Raw genomic sequence first — 19356 nt, 5'->3', positions numbered from 1 at the left:
TAAAGAGACAATGACCATGACAGTGTCTGTCTCAGTCATCTCTACCAACCAAGTACCAGTCACACTTTTCCACTGATTTCTCCTCTGACTGAGCCTATCTGCCCAATCTTATGGCCTATCAGAAATATATATTTTCTAGGCCTGTATATCTGCAACAGACTTCTAAATCTTGTTCCCAGCTTCTAACTCTCACCTTACTTCAGTTGATTATAAAACTTCAGCACTAAATTGGATGGAAAAAGTTTCCATGTAGAAGTTTATGGATGTCTTACTGTATTACGCCTTAGCCTAATAACTGTATATCTTAATCTACCTCTATCTTGACTTCTTCCTTACTTTCCTTCTAGGATGAAATCAGACCTCTTTGAAAGGGATAGTAACATTTCCTTTGATGTGGGAACAGAGTGGCAGGGGAAGAGCAAAACTGGTATCACATCTCCCAAATCCTCTCTTGCTTTTCTAGTCCATCAGTAGGGTGGAAAGAAACATCTGAGAAATGGCTGTGGGAATTCTTTCTGTGGATAGCTGAGGCAGACCTGTGAAAAGATTAAAATACCATCCTACTTTTGTAAACAAGTGATGCAATATTTACAGATAAATTTGGTATTTTACTAAATTTGGTGGTCCATGCAATATTCCCCAACTACAAAACTGCCAGAGTTTCTGCACTTTGAAACTATTGCATAATAGAAATGACAAAGCAATCAAAAGGCAAACAGTTTTTACTGGTTACGGCTTTCCATTATTTATAGCTTCATGTCCCTTTTGGGAAATGCCATCCCAAAATTAAACTTAATTTTAGTCTCCAAAATTAGGCGAGTCCTATGACTCAGTGGAGGAGAGAATGTTACACATGCATGCTTCTAAATGGAGCGGGCAGTTTAGTCTATTAGAATTCATTAGAGACTGAGTCATAATTGTGAAACTGAATTTACTTAGGACAATAACCTTCAAGAGAAAATAAGTATGACAGTGAGCCAGTTCTCATTTCAACAAGAAGTCAGGCAGACTCCAAGCTTTCTTAAGTGTGGTAATCCCTTCAAGTTCCTGCCTGGCAGGATTTAGGCTGCCTCCTCTACTTTCATACATAAGAACTTTACCACACATGACACCTGCAAAAAAATGTCACATGAAACTGGCATTTGGCTGCCTGGAGTGTTTAGTCTGTGTAACATCATTATCAAGACACTAAGAATTCATTCTTAGTCTAGTTAAGGAGTAAAATTAGAAAGGGACTACATACAAAAATAACATGAATAAGTGGAAACAGCTGAAATAATTCCCTCTGCACACAGCAAATAAAGTCTAATAATAATTTATTAAAACAAAATGTTAAATGTCAGCTGAAGAGCCAAGGTTAAAGTTAAATATTGGGAGTAGTATTCCAAGAATGAGAAGGCTGGAGTACATCACACTTGATCACAGATTATTGATTGTTGCTGACTTAAAAATTAGCCCTTAAAGAATCAAATCATTGTCTGTCAACAGCTTCTCAGTTTGGCAGGAGAGAGATGCACCCCACTATGTGAGGGTATATTTCAGTACTTAATTCTCCCAGGCTGAGCACAACAGATTCTTCAGAGTCATATTTTTTCTCCATTCTGACTTTGGAAAATAATGTGGGAAAGGATGACTTTAACAGTAGAGAATTTCCATCTATTTGGCCTGTTATAGGGTCATAGAAGTAACACCACTGAAGATGGGTTAGCTCAGTTACAAACTTTGACAGTGATTACAGAACAGCAAGCACTCGCTTCTCATTCACTCCTGGTTGAGTGGCTGCACAGTGTGTGATATTCATGTACACTCAGGTGGTTCTGAATTTAATTTTGTCCCTCAAGTACATCATTAACAATTAATACTGATGCTTCACAATTCATTTAAGCATACAGCAGTCTTCTGTTTTTCACAGTGGCAGTTGTGCTCCAACTCAATTGGGACCCTCCCTAAATCTATCCTCTAATAGCTTGCTTAATTTTATTTTTGTATTCCACAGTCTTTGATAACAGCAACCTAATTTCTGTAACTCCATTTGATGAAAATGTGCTGATGGAACTCATATTTTACTTCATTGACTGTAATGAGCTATTTCATCAAACTGTCCATGTGACACTATTATAGAGAAAATGATAAATTTACTAATTTATTCACTAGAAATTTCATTGGAAATTTAAAAAGGAAAAGAAAAGAGCCATGAAGTGAGCTACATTAGACTTCCACCAAATGATATGTCAGGGTCTACACGAAACAAAAGCACTGACTACTGCTACACTTAATGAGGTGTAAACATTAAGTACGTGTTGATTAATCAGTAAGTTGCTTGAAACTCAGAAGAACAAAAACATGCACCACGATACAGGTTTTCCCTTGTAAATATTTTCAAGCTTTACCATTTCATCACGAGGTGCTTCCACCATTAGAATTAAGTTTCATTCACACACCTTCTCCCTGCCTTTGAGACATCTTACCCATGTTAGTCACATGGATTTGGATAAATTCAGCAGCTGATAACCAAGCCATCATAACAAAGAAGTAATTCCTCCAAAGATTATTTTTACAAAGATTATTTGCATTTACCTCTTTTAAAGAGGAGGTACTTGCAACTGCAATGTTGTGTGGGATGAAAGAGCATTTTGGAAGAACATTAGGAAGTATGTAATTAGACGATTCATCTCATGCTAATATTAGGCCTGAAAATAGAGACACTATCACACGGCCTGCCTGGCTTATTTTAATTAGATGTCCTCCACCTGCTATTGCAGTTATGATCCACATCTTTGATTGTTCTGCCACAGACCATCCTGAAACCTAGGCATCAGCCTGGAGAGCATACCATTGGAAAATCACAAAACCAACTAGGACAGTTACTCAGAATTCTTCCTTGTATCCCATTTTGTATCTATTCAGTGGCTTTCTTCATCTATACTTAAACCTGCAGCACCCTCCTCCTGCAATACTAACTTCTCTCACTTGTTTATTGTGGAAAGGGATTTTGTAGAAGATTAAGAAACAATTTTAAAACCCACACAATTTTAATTACCTTCATAGAATTATAAAAGCAATAACAAGGTTCAAGATAAAATAACATTACATATAATGGTTAATTAATTATTGGACTTTTCTGGTCCATATAATTCAGGGTAAACCATTTGGCACAGGGAAGTGTACTGGGGCTTTTTTGTTTGGTTGGTTTGGGTTTTTAAATCTACTTGACTGTCACTTTCAAAAACTGCTTTCTTTGCTAGTCTAAGCTAGACTTTGCTTGAGGGAGATGATGTCTGGAAGACTAAAATCCAAAACAGATGATTGCATAAAGAGGCCAAGCAACTACTTGCAAGACATCTCTTGTGTTCACTTAGAGATATGCCACTCAATATAAATAGAAAACTACCACAGGGAGACAGTAAGAGGGCTTGTCTTTTCCCTCAGAAGCTGAACATTTTAAGACAGCCCACTGCCTACTCAAAGCTGAAGATAGCCACCTGAAGGCAGTGACTGAGGAGCAATCACCTTGCTGCTGCACAAGGGATGTCTTCAAAGGGTACATTAAAAGGCAAAAATGCTCAATTCACATGCTTTAAACCGAACCATGAACAAAGAAACCAATGATTTAATAATTATGTGATTAACTGGCAGACGGTAAACTATACATTCAGGATCAGTATCACAACACATAAACCACAATATTAGAATGAAATGTTAATTAATACCTATAAATTTCTAAGCACACTGTAACTAATCCCAAGAGTTACAGTGTCCCCCACATTCACAGTTACATGCACACCAGTCACTCACAGGGCTTGAGGGTAATGACCCCTCACCACTCTGTTCTGGGAGTGCAGTTTCCCCTGCTTGCAGCCCCATCTGGCTGGAAATGGGGGTGCTCTTGCCTTGTTTGTATCCATGCCACCCTCTACAATCCCTATGTGGCTGAGAAATCACACCACAAGTTAATACACACAGATCCTTATTTTTTTGCTCCTTGTCCTGTGACTGCAGTGGCTGGATCATTCTGATGGGAAGGATGCTCTGTTAGGTCTAGACAGAAGCTGTCATGCCAGAGGATAACTTTTGGAAGTATCAAAATAGGTTTTGACTGCTGGTCTCTTCCCACTTCCCTCTCCCCTCCTGTCACAAATTTACATGGTGCTTTCATACTTCTTTTCAAGTTGACTCATTCGTTTATTCTTAAAGTTTCTTAGTTACATGGAGGACCATGTGGGCACTCCAAGGAGGTTATACCAACTGGTCCAAAGAGGGAAAGAAGGCAGTGAAGAAGCTCTTCTGGAGAAGAATTTATCAGTTTCAATACATTTCTTCCCTCATCCATTTAAATAGCTTTTGGTCAAAAAGAGCTCACACTCCATCAGCGCAATGTATGGGACAAATTCACCACTGGAGTTAGCTGACCAAGAACACAGCAATTACATTGCTACCAAACTGCCCGCTGGATTGCACTCCTCCTGCTTGGATCAGACTTTGGGAAAGCACCGTTTAACCTCCCATTCTGGCTTCAGCTTTAATTAGTCCTGAAATTGTCACAACATTTACACATAGGAGTGATCAGCACCTTGTTCTGCTAAGGTGTCCAGTCCTTAGGAACATAGCCTCCCCTAGATCCCCTAGAACTACAAACTTTGCTTTAAAACTAGGTAAACATTGAGGAATGGAAGCTGCTCTCTTTTTATGAGCAAGTTCACCATTCTAAAATTAAGATATATAATTATAAAAGTCCTGAGTGCATCAAGTACCAAGAGACTCTTCCTAAGAGATTTGTGTGTAATAGGCCAATGAGTCCCTAGATCCCTATCCTGGATTTTGAAAACAGTGAGAAGATGCAAGAAAGACTGCTTTTTTTGCTATTAATAAAACATCCCATATAGCCATCTTCATGCATGGTCTTCAGTAACCACTATGCTGATGATACTTGTTCAGTATCTGCCTGAGGAGAAAAGTTCTCTTTCAGGAGGCTTTTCATAAAGCATAATTAGATTAATTAAACTGTCCCTGCTAAATCTGTACACTCCAGAATGCCAGTGTATAGTTAATTTAGTCGTCTTTGTTCCAGCCCTATTGTGCTGGTTTTTGTATTACATGGATTGATGTAGCAACCATCTAAAAACATGAATATAGTCCTGGCATAATGGGAAAAACAAGCAAACAAACAAACAACAGTTTCCTCTGCCATGCAAAGGAATACCTTTAGCTCGGGCCAGACAGTTACTACACAGAGCATAGAGGTAAGTAGGAGAAGCAAGTGGTCTCCAAAAGTCACTTTTGTTCTCTATGCTATATCAGGGAAGCAGAAGACATGAAATAACGGAGACATTGAAGATATTTTGGTCTCTTTCACCAAAGATCTGAGTCTGGAGGCTGGTACTATAAAAAGGTACTTTAAGGGATTTTCCTAGTGGAGTCACAGCCTGTTAAAAGTAAACAGAATGGGAACACAGCAGAAATGTCATAAGCCTCCCAGGTCAATACAATCAATACTTAATATTTAATTAAGTCTATTAAAGTGGATAGCAATGCAAGTCTTCAAGGAAAACAAGAACAAAAAAAATTTAACATAAAATACTTGTAAAATAGTTTTCAGAGTATGATTCTGTAAGCAGAGTGACCAAGCACTAGAGACTGCAGATTAGCCAAGCCTTTCCCCTGTGCCAGTCTCCTTACACATGTTCCAACTATTATTCGACCTTACAGCAAGACAGGTAGCACCCATCTATATATGAATATGAAATCACCCATTTGCCACACTCTCAGACTAAGCTGTGCCCACAATCCCTCAAGCATCAATGCCATGCATCATCCCAGTGCCTCTAATCTATGTCCTGTTTCTTAACAGCAGTGAGTAGAGTGATCCCAGAATCACTTTGCAGAGCAAAGGACTACTAATATGAGTAAAAATTGATTAAAAAATAAAAAAGCTCACATTAAAAAATAAACTACCCATCTGTCAATTAAACATCCAAAACATACATTCTTTTAAAGGTGCTAAATGTAAGATGCTTGAAATTGAAGGGCTATTCAAGTAACTCTGTATAAGTAGAGGCATACAAAAGTGAAACATTATTAACAAATCTCAGAATGAAAACTACATACAAATTTTGATTTTTCAAGCTGTTGGCAGTAGAACTGAAACAGCCATTCCTTGCCTGAAGTGCCCTTATACCATGAACATCATACTGAACAAATACAAAGCAAACTTAGCGAAGGAGGGACCAGTCAGAATAGAATGATGTTTGATAATCACCAGGGTACAGTTCAACCAAAGGGAAATTACCAGCATTCAATTCTAATACTGAAATATCTTGTTTCACAACAGTTAGAAAACAATTTACATAGCACAGAAATTATTTCAAGTTAGAGTCATCACAAAACACATTCTTTCTATGAGGTGATGAATTTTACCAACACTGAGGTCTGCCTGTTATTTGGAGCATGCAATTCAGCTGGAATTTCAAATTTAAATTTGAATTTCAAAAATAACATGATGCCAAAACACCCTTGGTCAGCAACCCCGGGACTAAAACTTGCTTATGCACTGATTCAATTGCACTCTTGCTTTGAGCTGGCACGAACCATTTGTTGGGTAGTTCAGACAAAGTTTGCAAGCCTAACCAAAAAGGCTTTTTCAGCAGCTCAGAAAAAACTCTTGTTGACATGGTCATCCATGTGGCAGTATAACTTGTTTTGGTCCTGTTTGCACAGACAAGATCAAAATACTTGTTATGATACTTGGAAGCCAACTATAACCTGCATGTTTTATATCTGCATGGAAAATATGAACAAATTAAAGTTTTAAGAATGCTACTAAAAATGGCAGGTTTTCTTTCAGAACAGAGAAAGAAATACTTAAGCACTGTTTTGGACATCTAATCTGAGTCATATTAAATACTCAAACAACTTTGAGGGCCCAGAAACTATAAAAATTAACAGTATTTAATAAAAGCACAACTTCTTTGGCAATTTCTATCTTGTTAACCTTAAAACACAAGTTCCTAACCAGATTCAGTGGACTCTTTATTGGTACAGAAGGCAATTTCTTGCACTCTATCACTATTCGGGGATGGACACTTAACAACCTGGCTGATCCGAAATGTATTAATGAGGCACTAAAATGTTTTAAGGCATAAAGTAGGTATTAAAATTTCTTTGATACGTTGTATGTGTTTAAAAGCAATTCATTTAAAAGTTGTAGGTCTTCTTGATGGGCATATAAAAAGCTTTGTTATGTAGAGATTTTTCTCATTATTCACTTTCAGAGTTCATTTACCCTTGATTCACTCATTAATTCCAGGAGGCTTCACTGTTCTCAGACAAGGAAAAAAAACCACTTCATATACTTTGGCACAGTTATGGTGGATTAGGAAAGAAAAAGACAGGATACAGAAGAACAATCCATAACCCAAAAATGACAATAAACTTCACCTATAGTGCTCATTTCTCCTCTAATTTATCTATCCTGTAACAATGATATAGCTAAGAGCTAAATCCAGAAGGCTTCAGAACAGAGAGACACTACTCCATTCAGGGGCAAGGTGAAGTAGCCTGAACTGTTCCAGGGATAATTATGTTTCAGTAGCTAGTGAAGAGTTTTCAATGAACCTGTTCATTAATTGAAATTCAGGGAGATTTTTTGCAGTGCAAACCAGCAAGAGTTTTGCTTTATTTCCTGTACAAACAAGCAGAAGGTATGAAACTGAATTAACTGCTCTTCAGGAAGAAAGGAAAGAACTACGCAAGGCTCTGAATAGTTATCAGCTAGAGGAAAGCTGTAAGGAATAGCAAGCAACAAAATTGTCTGAATTACAATCAGTTGTCTTACCTGCTCCTAGAGAAATATTACAAAAATTTAGGGAGGTTTCCCAGTCTATATCCTCAAAGTCTAGATGCTTAGACTCACAAATAGCATCACAAACTATTTTTTTTCAGATCTAAGGAGAGCCACTTCAAGCCACCTGCAGTTTTTGGGGGGTTTTTTGCCCCTGTGTCATAAGCACTCTGTTCTAGAACCTGCTTGTAACAACAGCTAGAAGCCTTAGTTAAGTCTAAGCCTATTTTTCTTCATGGTCAGATGTTACTTATTTCCCTTTGTGTCAAGGCTAGAACCTACCATTCTTTTCCTTTTGTTTTTACCTCCTCTCCTCTGTGGTGTATCTGGACTCAGAAGCTTTATCTCCACCTCGTTTGTTTTACTAAACTAGAACACCAAGTTCTCCAAAATCATAAAATCATTACCTTAGCAAGAGCTGCCCACAAACAATGTAAGTGCTTCAAGGTGGTTTTACAGCTGAGGCAATTAGCCCTGCTGAGAAACAACACTTGCGAGCCCAGGGATTCAGTTAACACACTTGCCCCAGAAAGGCTAAGATAGTTGCACACTGCCTTTGGGGCCAGGACTACTCTGTGTGATGGACCATTTTGTTCTGGGTGTTTCTGGGATCTGCCAACAAGTCCCTGCTTTTCTTTTGTATGATGTAATTTCCATAGAGCTTGCCGAAGGTCTCATATGGCTAACCAATCCCTCAGGAAAAGCAACACATCTCTGTGAAACTGTATAAAGGACAGAATGGGAGCAGATATTAAACACGGATAAGCCAGGGTACTTTTTGCCATTTGCGGTAGTGAGGTTTGAACTGTGCACTGTTTCAAGGTAGAGACGCACCACTGAGTTCTGTTCAGAAATTAAATTCCCAAGGTTTTACTTGCTTTACTTTTACTAGTTGTAATTTTCTGTTTGTAGTTTACTAGATGTTGGGACAAAAGGCAAAAGAGAACATGAGCAGTGGCTAATTTTTCATAATGTTTTCATTTTTTTAAAGGGATTGACAGAGGCTTTTTTTTCCCCCTACTATAACTGCTGCTTTGAGAAGACAGTCAAATAACGATCCCCATATCCATGGCATAAATCTTTTTTTGTTAGGCTATGTTTTACCATTAGCATTTGTCCTTCCTATGCAATTACAGTTCATCAAGCACAAAAAGTATTTGTCAGTCTATTAATTTTCTGCTGGAATCCTCCATTATTGCTCACTTGAGTGTGCAGATCAAGCTTCTCCAGAATCCAGCTGGTAGTGACCGCTGTCATTAAAGAGGAATTCCAACCACTGCTCAGCCCTCCCCTGCATCAGTGGCTCCTAACTTTCTCATGCAAATTCTGTCAAGCCAAAAATGTCTGTGCCTGTTCTCAGTCCAGTGATGAATTATTTTGGAAAGCATGAGTAAAATCAATTCAGTCACTTGAGTTAAGCCAGCATGAAAAATAAGCTGTGCTTTCACCATATGTGCTGATTGAAATTTTCAAGCATGGAAATCTTAAAAATGGCTAATTCTCCACACGTCATTCCAGGTTGTTTTATAAATCCTCACAGAGGAAGGAAAAATTTTTCATGGCTAATGAAAAATGGTTCAGTAATTGTAAACTTATGAGCATTTAAAGTCACACATTTGTTTAAATTTTCTCTGAAATAAGGAATGAATTAATGCTGCTCAAGTTTAAAGCTAACCAATTACCAATAACGCCCCTTGCTTTAAGTCCATTTTCTAAGTGTGGCTGTATCACATTTTCAAATATTTTTTCTTTCAAAAATACAATAAATAACACTGACATGACATTCATGAATCAAGATCTGGGATTCTAAGATATTCCCAGAAATATGTGGTTCTCCTGTATTCGAAACACTCTACTGTATTCGAAACACTATATACTATTCTCTACTGTATTCGAAACACTCAGTACTTGCAGTGATTGTTCTGCACTGTGTGAATCTTGATGACCTATTTTTTCTGTTATTTAAACTGTTTTCTTGCACGCAATATACAGAAATACAGTGGCTAAAAAAACAAAATTATGCTAGTGGTCATGTGTCAGGAATAGGGATGGGTCCAGGCAATAGGGAGGGAGGGAGGAAGAACAAGCTGTGCAGTCAACACGACCATATTACCCACAAGTCAGGGTAGACCGAGCTTGTGAGTCACCACTCACAGAGAAAAGGGGAAGAAGCTTTGAGCTTTTGGACCCCTCCCCACTAAATTGGCATTCACTCATACAATGCATCAGCCAAAATTTCCTTGGGACTCCATAGAGTCAAATGGAAAGAGACAAATCCAGCTTTTAGAGCTTTCAGCTTTGAAGATAATTGAGGGCAAGGGAAAGTGAGATATCATGTCAGCGGATCATTACAGGCATGACAGTACCTGTCATCTTGGATTTATTTTATTTGACGGCCAGGGAGGTGTAGTCAGAAACTATGGCAAATACAGGGTTAAAACAGTCAAAGAAGTATAAAAGAATAAAGTAGGGTAAAAATACTGAGATGAAGCAAATGAAAAGAGCTGTAGTGCAGAGCATATGAGAAGATTAAAAGACCTACAATCCTTTAAGGAAATACCACCACCTAAAATGCAAATCAGCGAAGAGCATTGAGCTAAAGATTATTTTTCTCTCCTGATTTCTTAATTGATCTCTCCGTCGAAAGCTTGATCCATCTAGAATTAAAAGGAGAAAAAGGTGCATAAAAATGAAATAAGGATCACAGAATTTGGCCAATAGTATTTTCACCTGACCTACTTTTCACGTCATCCTTAACAAGCTACAGCTTTATGTTAGAAAGGTAAAGCATCTGTGTAATCATAGTCAATATTGTTCTCATTAAGAGTAACTAAAGTTCTTACAGTTGTTTGAAACACTTTATTTGCTATAGGAGCAAGGTCAAAGTCTTGCAGAAATAAATTAATTGTAGCAGTGTTTGTGCTAGTTAAGAACACCTGCAGCTATTCCTGAGACCCCATGGATAATGTCACTTAACTTAATCTGGGAAACAATGATATGAAAGTAATGATCTTGTCAGATAAATAATCTTGTAGTTTTTAAAGACGAGGACTTAAAAAAAAAACCAAAAAATCCCACAATCTGCCCTACAATAATATTTTACTACAACTAATGACTTTTAAATAACTATTAAGTCACTGTAAAATCAACATCATGGGATCAGTACCTTCCATGGTGTATTTTCACCTACATTTATTCCTTTATATTTCATTTTAGTCGAGTTATATGTGTTCAACTGCACCAAATATATGAGTGTACACTGTTCCACATTTACACTGCAGGCAATGCTGAGGGAGCTGTCCACACAGGTTTGTTCACACGTCTGTTCGAGCTGACCAGAGCACAGGCATTTCTCATACCCCAGACAGTGCCCAAATGCTTTTGAAACAATCCATGTAATAGTTGATCTCAGTCATTGATCAGAATTGAGTCTGTATGCTGCAGATCTAACACTTTGATGTTATTCAGTCATGAAATGCTCTAAATGAGAAAATGTCTGCTGCCTCAGGCTATGTTTCAGATGAAAGTCAGATCCAGCGTTAGGGTTTTTTATGTATTATATCTTTGTGTTACATTTTTAAACTTTTTTGGGAAGTTTTTAACACCAATCTAAACACATAACAGATAGATTCATATTTTTAACCATTTTGATTCTTTCATACTATTTCATAACTGTGAAGTCCTCATGTAATCACTTCCTGTGAAAACCAATACCAAAAAAAAAATCTTCCATCTTGCTAATAGTGTGAACAGATGCCAGTAATGGTGGATCCTTCTACCTCTAACAGAGCAGACATTACTTGACAGATGATCCATCCATATGAGAAACTAGGAGCAGGACATCTGATATGTATCTTCCCCATACTAAGACAGCAGGGATTCTCTGATTTGCACAGGATTTTGAACCAATGTGAAGCAGCTGCATCTTTTCAATGTGTTTTCATTGTGGCCCTTTTCTTCTATCAGTAATTGTTTAGTGGCTGGTATGTTTAAACAGTGTGGAAGAGAGCAGAACTCATTTTTCCTTTACCTCAGGGGTTTAAAACTTATTTTGACAGGAAACTTAATCACTCGACTATAAGCTAAGGGGGCAGGAGATGTGCTGCACTCTTCTTGGTGTGGTTGTGCCTCTGCATAGCCAAGAGAACAAAGATTCCATGAGAGGTAATGTTTCAGCTGAGGGTTAAAGCTTCACAGTTTCCATACTGAGAATAAAGTCACTTTTTAAAATCACCTTTACTTTCCTACTGTGACTTTTACACATTGGGAACCAGCAGGCTTCCAGAATGGGCAAAAGGATACACTTATCATGTGGCCACATTGCACACATGCCTGAGAACCTGATGTATCAAACCTCCTGGAATATGGCAGTACTATTTCAGCTGAAATGCAATTCATGAATCTAAATCAGGGTTTTAATTTGTGGAGCTATAAATATTGGGTGAATATCTAGATCTTCACTCAACACAAGGATAGGGTATTCTAAGCATTGTCACTGAGGCATCTTTTTGCAAGTGTACTTATTAAAATAAAATACATAGGGCCCGAAGACCCTTAGTTAAACAAACACTGTTGCCATCTGCTATCCTTTCAGTTGATTCAATCTCTAACTCCAGCAACTACAACTCAGTGCCAAATACATAAAGCAGTGCTACCATCTAAAAACATGAGTATGTCCTGAGAACAGAGCATATACTGTGCACCACCTTATAGTTAGTTAGTAACTGCTGTTTAACATTAAACCTCCTTGTACTTCTGATGCAGTTGCCTAGTTGCAAATGCAATGTCAGGTATTTTTATCTTGTGAAAGACTATGCTTCCATGAGCAATTATAATCTAATTAAAGTCATTAATGTTTATGCCCTAGGGAAACATTCAGTTATTTGTAGGCATCTGAGTTTTTCCTGTCTTCCGATCCTTGCTGTAATTTATGCTTTGTTGAGCACTTCTAAGTATCCACAAGTTACTTCACTCGCCACCTTAAAGCTGTGCCACCCTGTAGCCTATGGCATTGTTTTCAGTACTTCTATTTAGAATTATACTAAATAAAAATGGGTAATATATCTATTAAAGTTTCAGAACTAGGGTTACAGCTTTTGAAGCCAGGTTTTTTACCTTTTACCAAAGGATGTTCAAGTTTTTCATACCATAAATCATGTGTTAATCAGAGTTTAGAACTGTCAAATGCAAGCAGATACCTAGGAGTATCTGAAAGAATACACCAGTGATTTCAGAACCCAGAGCACTACTATAATCTTCTATAAAAGCTATTTTGGAACTAGGAAGTGTCAGTGAGGTAAAGATTTTAAGATAGGATTGGAAAATTTCCTATTATTTACCAATTATATAGCAAATCTTTTCACTACTAAATTAATAATATTTTGTAAAGTACTAGAGTTTTATTTTCAGTGTTCTGCTGGGATTTGATCCATAGACATTGAAGCCAGTTCAAAGTATCCCACTGATTTAAGTAAGCTCTGGAGCTAACTTCAGTGTCTCTTAGTGTCAGTACACAGGACACAAGGCAAAAGGAATGGTGGCATTATTACCACAGAGTGTCTCTAATAATTTCCCAGGTTTCCAGGTTAGGACTTTTTCTACTTGGAACTGAGAATGTTTGGGTGCAAGGTGAAACAGCCAGCCAAAGAGCACATGATTTCATTCCAAGCAATCCAACTCAATTACTGCAGAGGATGTGGGAAGTGATCTGTCTGCATCACTGCTGTCAGCCCAAGGGAGGATCATTGCCAATGGCCTGTGACAAGGAAAACATTTTCACGGCTATGCCTACTAGTCTATCGCCAAAAAATGTTCCCCATCACTTCAGAGAAAAGGGGATTTTAACTACAGCTGTGAAAGAAGTATTTTTTCATGTAATTCCATATTTAAAACATTTTTCACTCCACATGGTTGTGAAACTAAAACTTCTTATAGGTTTTCACCAAGAGTAAGCATGCTTTCCATGACACTTCCAGATCAGGTTCAACATGTTGTGTAACCTGGTGTAAACAAGGGGTGTTAAGTTTAAGCCTTTTCCTAACATACCATGAGTACCAGGCTGTCTTGGGGTGGAACTGTTACATATATATGCTATCTATAAACATTCAAACATTTTACTGCTGCCAGGACTTGATCCCAGGAGAGTTTGTGAACTTGATTGTTGTGGTTTGGGACATCTGCTCATCCATCTTTCTCTCTCTCCAGCACAGGGTCAAGATAGCTGTCCCAAACTAAGCCAAATATACTTCAGTTTGACAACCAGTCATTTAATGACAAAAGTAATTTCAGTAAAATATTCCCAAGCAGTGGCAGTAATGCTCCTTTTGGAACACATTCTAAATAGCAATCAGCATGGCCAGCCTGACCTTGTCTGAAATCTGTTCTGAACAGATTTAATTAATGAGACTAGAAAGCTAGAATAGAGTCTGACGTAGCCTGTATTCTCCCCAGACTGGGGTGTTCTTTAGCTAGAGTGCCCTTTAGTAGGGGTCTGCTGCCCATACTGTACAGTCCCATGGTCAAGGCAGCATGGGTCATTAACATGCAGTCAGCAGGACTTAAGAACATATTGTTACATACAAGTTGTTCTAAATATGGATTATGGAATCATTGATCCTTGGGAATTATTCTTAATGTCTGCAGAACTAAGAAATGCAGGCAGATATTCTGTCTCAATAGCATAAGCATAACTTTATTTATAATGTTTTTAAAGCTGACTTAAGAATATGTACAAAAATAGTCTTCTTTCTACAAATTGTTGCATTCACTATCCTAGGGAAAAAAGTAAGCTAAAATATTTTTCTCTGTTTTCAAACTAGAAACCTATCAAGCAGTTCTGAACATCTGAGTTGCTTGTATTACTCAGCAGAATTGTTCATCAACATTTAGGCATGAAACCCCATATATTTTAGGTTCCTTCAGCATACCTTGTTTGGTGTGCATATCAGGACATCATAAGTTTAAACATTATGCTGAAAAGGTTCAATTATCTCCTACTTGCATCACATAGCTCCAGCCCACACTTTCCTGTCCAAGCTATTAACTGAAAGTTTGGATTATGACTGCAGGTTAAAATGAATTTCTTTGATTAATGTGTGTATACAAGTGTAGGTTCTCTTGTGAACTATTCAAGTGTTGAGTTTAATTGAGCTACAGCTGGTGCTGACTGTTTTCAGAGAGCAGGGATTTACTGACTGATTGACTGTCTCTCCCTTTTAACCTGGATGAAGATGGGTTCAGTAAGAAATGAAATTTCCTGATGATACAAAACCACAGGGAGAATAGTAAAAAGGAAGAGCAATAAACTGAATGAAAATAAGAGCACATAAAATCAAGTAGTTTATATAAAAGGAATGAAACTAGACATACCAGTTAGAAAATGCATGAAATCAGGGACTTTGTTTGTAAATCTCCAATTCAACTGGGGAGGAAGGAAGAGGGAAAAAAAAAAAAACCAAGTAAGAGCTACTATTCCAATGACAATGCAAATCTCCTTTGGAGAGGCAGAATAAATTAAATTAATGAACTTCTAAAACCCTTCAGCTGAGAACCTCTCTCCCTTGTTGGCAGAGCTAGATGCAGCTGTTCAAATGATATCACAGAGGGAAAGCAGAAAATCCAAAAAGAAAGAAATTTTTAAAATCTTCTTCCCTGCTCAAGGATGTCAAACATCCTGTGTGACTTGTAAGTACTGCTTATCCGAAGGAAAAGCAGTAAACCCAAATGCAAATCACCAGGGTGTCACCAAAAATATAAAAAAGCAACAGAGCTATCCAGTTAGAAACAAACCAAAACCAAATAAAATCCCCCAAACCTCCCCAGACTTCATTATCTGGAAAAGTACTGCAAAATTTAACACTGGTCATCATTTTGCCTGAATAGAAGTTTTGGACAATCATCCAGAAAGAGGCCACACAAGGGCTCTTTCCAGCTATTCTGGATTTGCAAAACCAACATTCCACATTTATCCTGCCCCTATTCCATCTTGCAGCATTAACAGAGCATATCCTGCCCTTCTGTAAGTGGGAAAGTCACTTCTGTATTTCAGGTTCTTCTTCTGTTTGATCCTTCCTCTTTTTCACCACTAATGTCATTACTGTCATTAACTAAACAAACACTAAAAAAAAAATGGCATAAAATGTGATCTGTTCTTTACATGAAGGTTTAATGTACTTTTTTTCTCCCCTGCCTTGAAGGGGAGAAATACAGTAATTTTTAATTCTCCTTAACATACATATTGTTGTTGCCCACAGTTATAAATTAAGATGTTCCAGAAATATGGTTTCTTTTCATGATATATATTTTCATTCACTGGGAAAGAATGGGTTGTATGCTAAAATTGTCAAGGAAATCTAATTATTTAGAAAATCTTAGTAGTTCTGAATAATGTCCCTCGTATGATTTTGTATGTACAGTCTAGGAAGCTGTAACATCAGATTTTCATGTAGTTTCTCACTTTTTCCTACTAGGATAGGAAAAGTTACAAGAACACTCTGTGAAAAGTTTGCCAGTATCTCAAAGGCTTGAAAATCTCAACTGTCATCTGACTCAGTGGGTCATGGAAGCAGATGTACTTCTAAAAACACACAAGGGAGCTGAGTGAAGACTTAAATGTGTGGGACTGTGATGCCATTATGTCATTGAAAATTTTGTCTCTTAACTTGGATTTCAAAGCATAAACCCCTCTACTTGGCCAATCTTAAGCTCCTCTCCCCAGTGTTGTGGCTTCTCTCCTGCTCTATAACCATGTGCTCAATATATTATGCAATAAAATATGAAGCTTGAGCTCAAATGACAGAGTCTATTCCTGGTAAATGAGATCTGACAAGTCTAAACAATGTATAGAAAGTGTAAGGCTTTGTTCACATGCTAGTCAGAACAACTCCTCAAAAATACCTATCCTTATCCATCTGTCTCAGAGGAATTAAATGCACACAAACACTAAAAAAATGAGAATAAAAAAAAAAAACAAACCCACACAAAACCACCAGAAAATACACACACTCCCAATAGTAACCTCTGATCACTGAGTATCACGATGGCAGAGAGAGCCAAAAATTCTTTAAGTTCTTTGCTACAGTGTGCACAGTACACACAATACAGAATAAGAATGATTAGGTGCTTCTACTGTTGACACTTCTTTAAAGAGTGTCCCATTCTTACAGATGGAAAATAAATAAATTGTGAGAAAATGTTACTGAGAGTTCTTTAGACACAGTGGAGTATACAGGAGGTGTTTACAGTGTGGTATCCTCCTTTTTTTCCTCTACGTATAATCTATTCTCTACACCAGAAATAAATTAGTCTTCCTGGATTTTATGAAGAACATTTAGAAGAGAGATACAAGTATGGCATAAATTTAAAATATTAGTGGGAAAATAATGTAAAAACATATAGAAACATTAACAGGCTGTATTTTTTAAAATTGTACCAAGATTGACATCTATTGCTTCATCCTTGCAGGTTTGCATGTACATTACCAAATATACCAACACTGTATTCCCATTTTATTCCAGCAAAAGGAGATAGCCTTTGTTTTGGTCAGCAAGTCCTTTACATCTTCTGTGCTACAGTAATTAAAAGCAAGCCATAAAGCTTCTAATTCCTAAAAGGATGTATTGAAATCCCACAGTTTTTTTATTATCTTCCTCCAAAGTACAATTTATAAATCCTGTCTTTGATAGCTTTTCTGCAAGCTATTTGTAAAGCACATTCACTTGCAGAGTAATCTGGCTCCACCAAGTGACGATTGCTGTGATTGCTTGTCTACACCTGGACCTATGATGACACAAATGGGTACTAAATATTAAACTCATTTGGTAACAAGGATTTCGTTGTAGAGCTTTGAACTTCATTAAATCATACCTTTTAACTAGATTGTCTTGTAGCGTAGATGGTAAGTGAAAACACTGAAGCAATGCAAGGAATTTATTTTTTCCATAAAATAAATTATGAGTTTCAAAGGATGAAATTTTCTCTTACAAAAATACCCATTGGATTACTATTAGTAACTCCCCCAGTATCACATGTGAGAATTGCAGGAGGGTAGGAGGGAGGCAGGAGAGTAAATTATTTTCTCGAAATTCATTTCACACCTTCCAGGTGCAGATAGATAATGAGAGAAAGCCTGATGCAATATGAGGAATGTGTATGAATGAATTTGTTACACAGTCCTTCATATAAGAACATGCTCTGGACAGTTAAAAACAAAGTGGATGAAACTCACAGGTGTAAGGAAGAGAATTATAAAATGTATTCTGCAATATGATTTTTGAACTACATCATATTCTGAAAGGAAAGATTTTTAAGCATTTCAGGTGGCCAGGGAGATACCATGAAAACCCTGACAGTGAAACTGAAATTGCTTTAGATGGTGCCTGCACTGACTTTGTGAACCCACACAAAGGCCCTGGGCTTAGCTTTTGCATGCTCACAGGGGCATGAAAAAGTAACTGCTGAAATTTGAAACTACCACGATGCAATTGTTGTTTTATATATCACTGTTCGTCAATTGTAAATTTTACCATAAACAGCAGGATTTCCTTTATCATCATTGTTACTTGCAGTTGTTATTTTTGGTGAGGAAGACTATGGAAAGGGTGAGCAAGGTGTCTTTTGTTACCTCAGAGTTTTACTTCAATTAATTCTTAACAGAGAAACCAATACAAGGGGTCAGCAGCTATTGGAAAGAATCATAAACCCATGCCCATGGATACACATATGTGCACACACATGGGGCATACAAAACTATTAGACATTAATTGAATATATTAATATCTTTGGATTCTAGTTCTCTCTGCCTTTGTCCCTAGCTATACAATAACACAGTTATTTGTTTTATTTGTGTGTTCTCTGTTACTCATTCTGTTCCTTTGAAAAGACTGGTTGAGGAGGAAATGTGCTCCACCTAATAGGAGACACCTCAGCATGCCCAAGGGAGACAAAGCCAGAGGGAAGGAATAGACAAGACATTCACAAGAAAGAAGAGCCTGGCTCCAGAAAGACTGGAAAGAACTTCCCGAACAGGACTACATAGAAATTGCGGTCACCCAGCAGTTAAACCTGGGTCTATTTGCAGTGACAGTGGACAAGAAGAGAACAATGCATAAATCTTTCTTCTGTTCTGTCACCTCAAGTTGCCTTAGGTTTCCTTTATATAAAAAAGTAGAAACACAACTATTTATTTCAATAATGTTTGGCTTTTTTAGTTTAGAATTTTTTTTATCTTTTGGGGGAGGTCGTTATGAGATGAAAGCCTGAGGCATTTCATATCAAAGCTGTATTCCACTCTGCATCTTGTCACAGGAGGGAACAGACAACCTTGCAGACCAATAGTAGCTGCTAGTGTCCTACATCCTGGTGTTATTCTGAGAAAGGGCAGGGGGGTGTGAATAAAATAGTAAGGAAAATCACCTCTAGATCTGAACTGACTCCTTTTGAAGAAAACATTGAGATGCTTCTAAAAGCCAGATTTTTGCTTAGATTCTTTGTTAATCTGACACTGTACCTGAGGGAGGGTG

This window comes from Lichenostomus cassidix, chromosome 2 (genome assembly GCF_008360975.1).
Source record: "Lichenostomus cassidix isolate B80296 chromosome 2, HeHo_3.0, whole genome shotgun sequence".
Classification (NCBI taxonomy): domain Eukaryota; kingdom Metazoa; phylum Chordata; class Aves; order Passeriformes; family Meliphagidae; genus Lichenostomus; species Lichenostomus cassidix.
The sequence above is the reverse complement of the archived record's forward strand: the minus strand, read 5'-3'. Positions refer to the sequence as shown.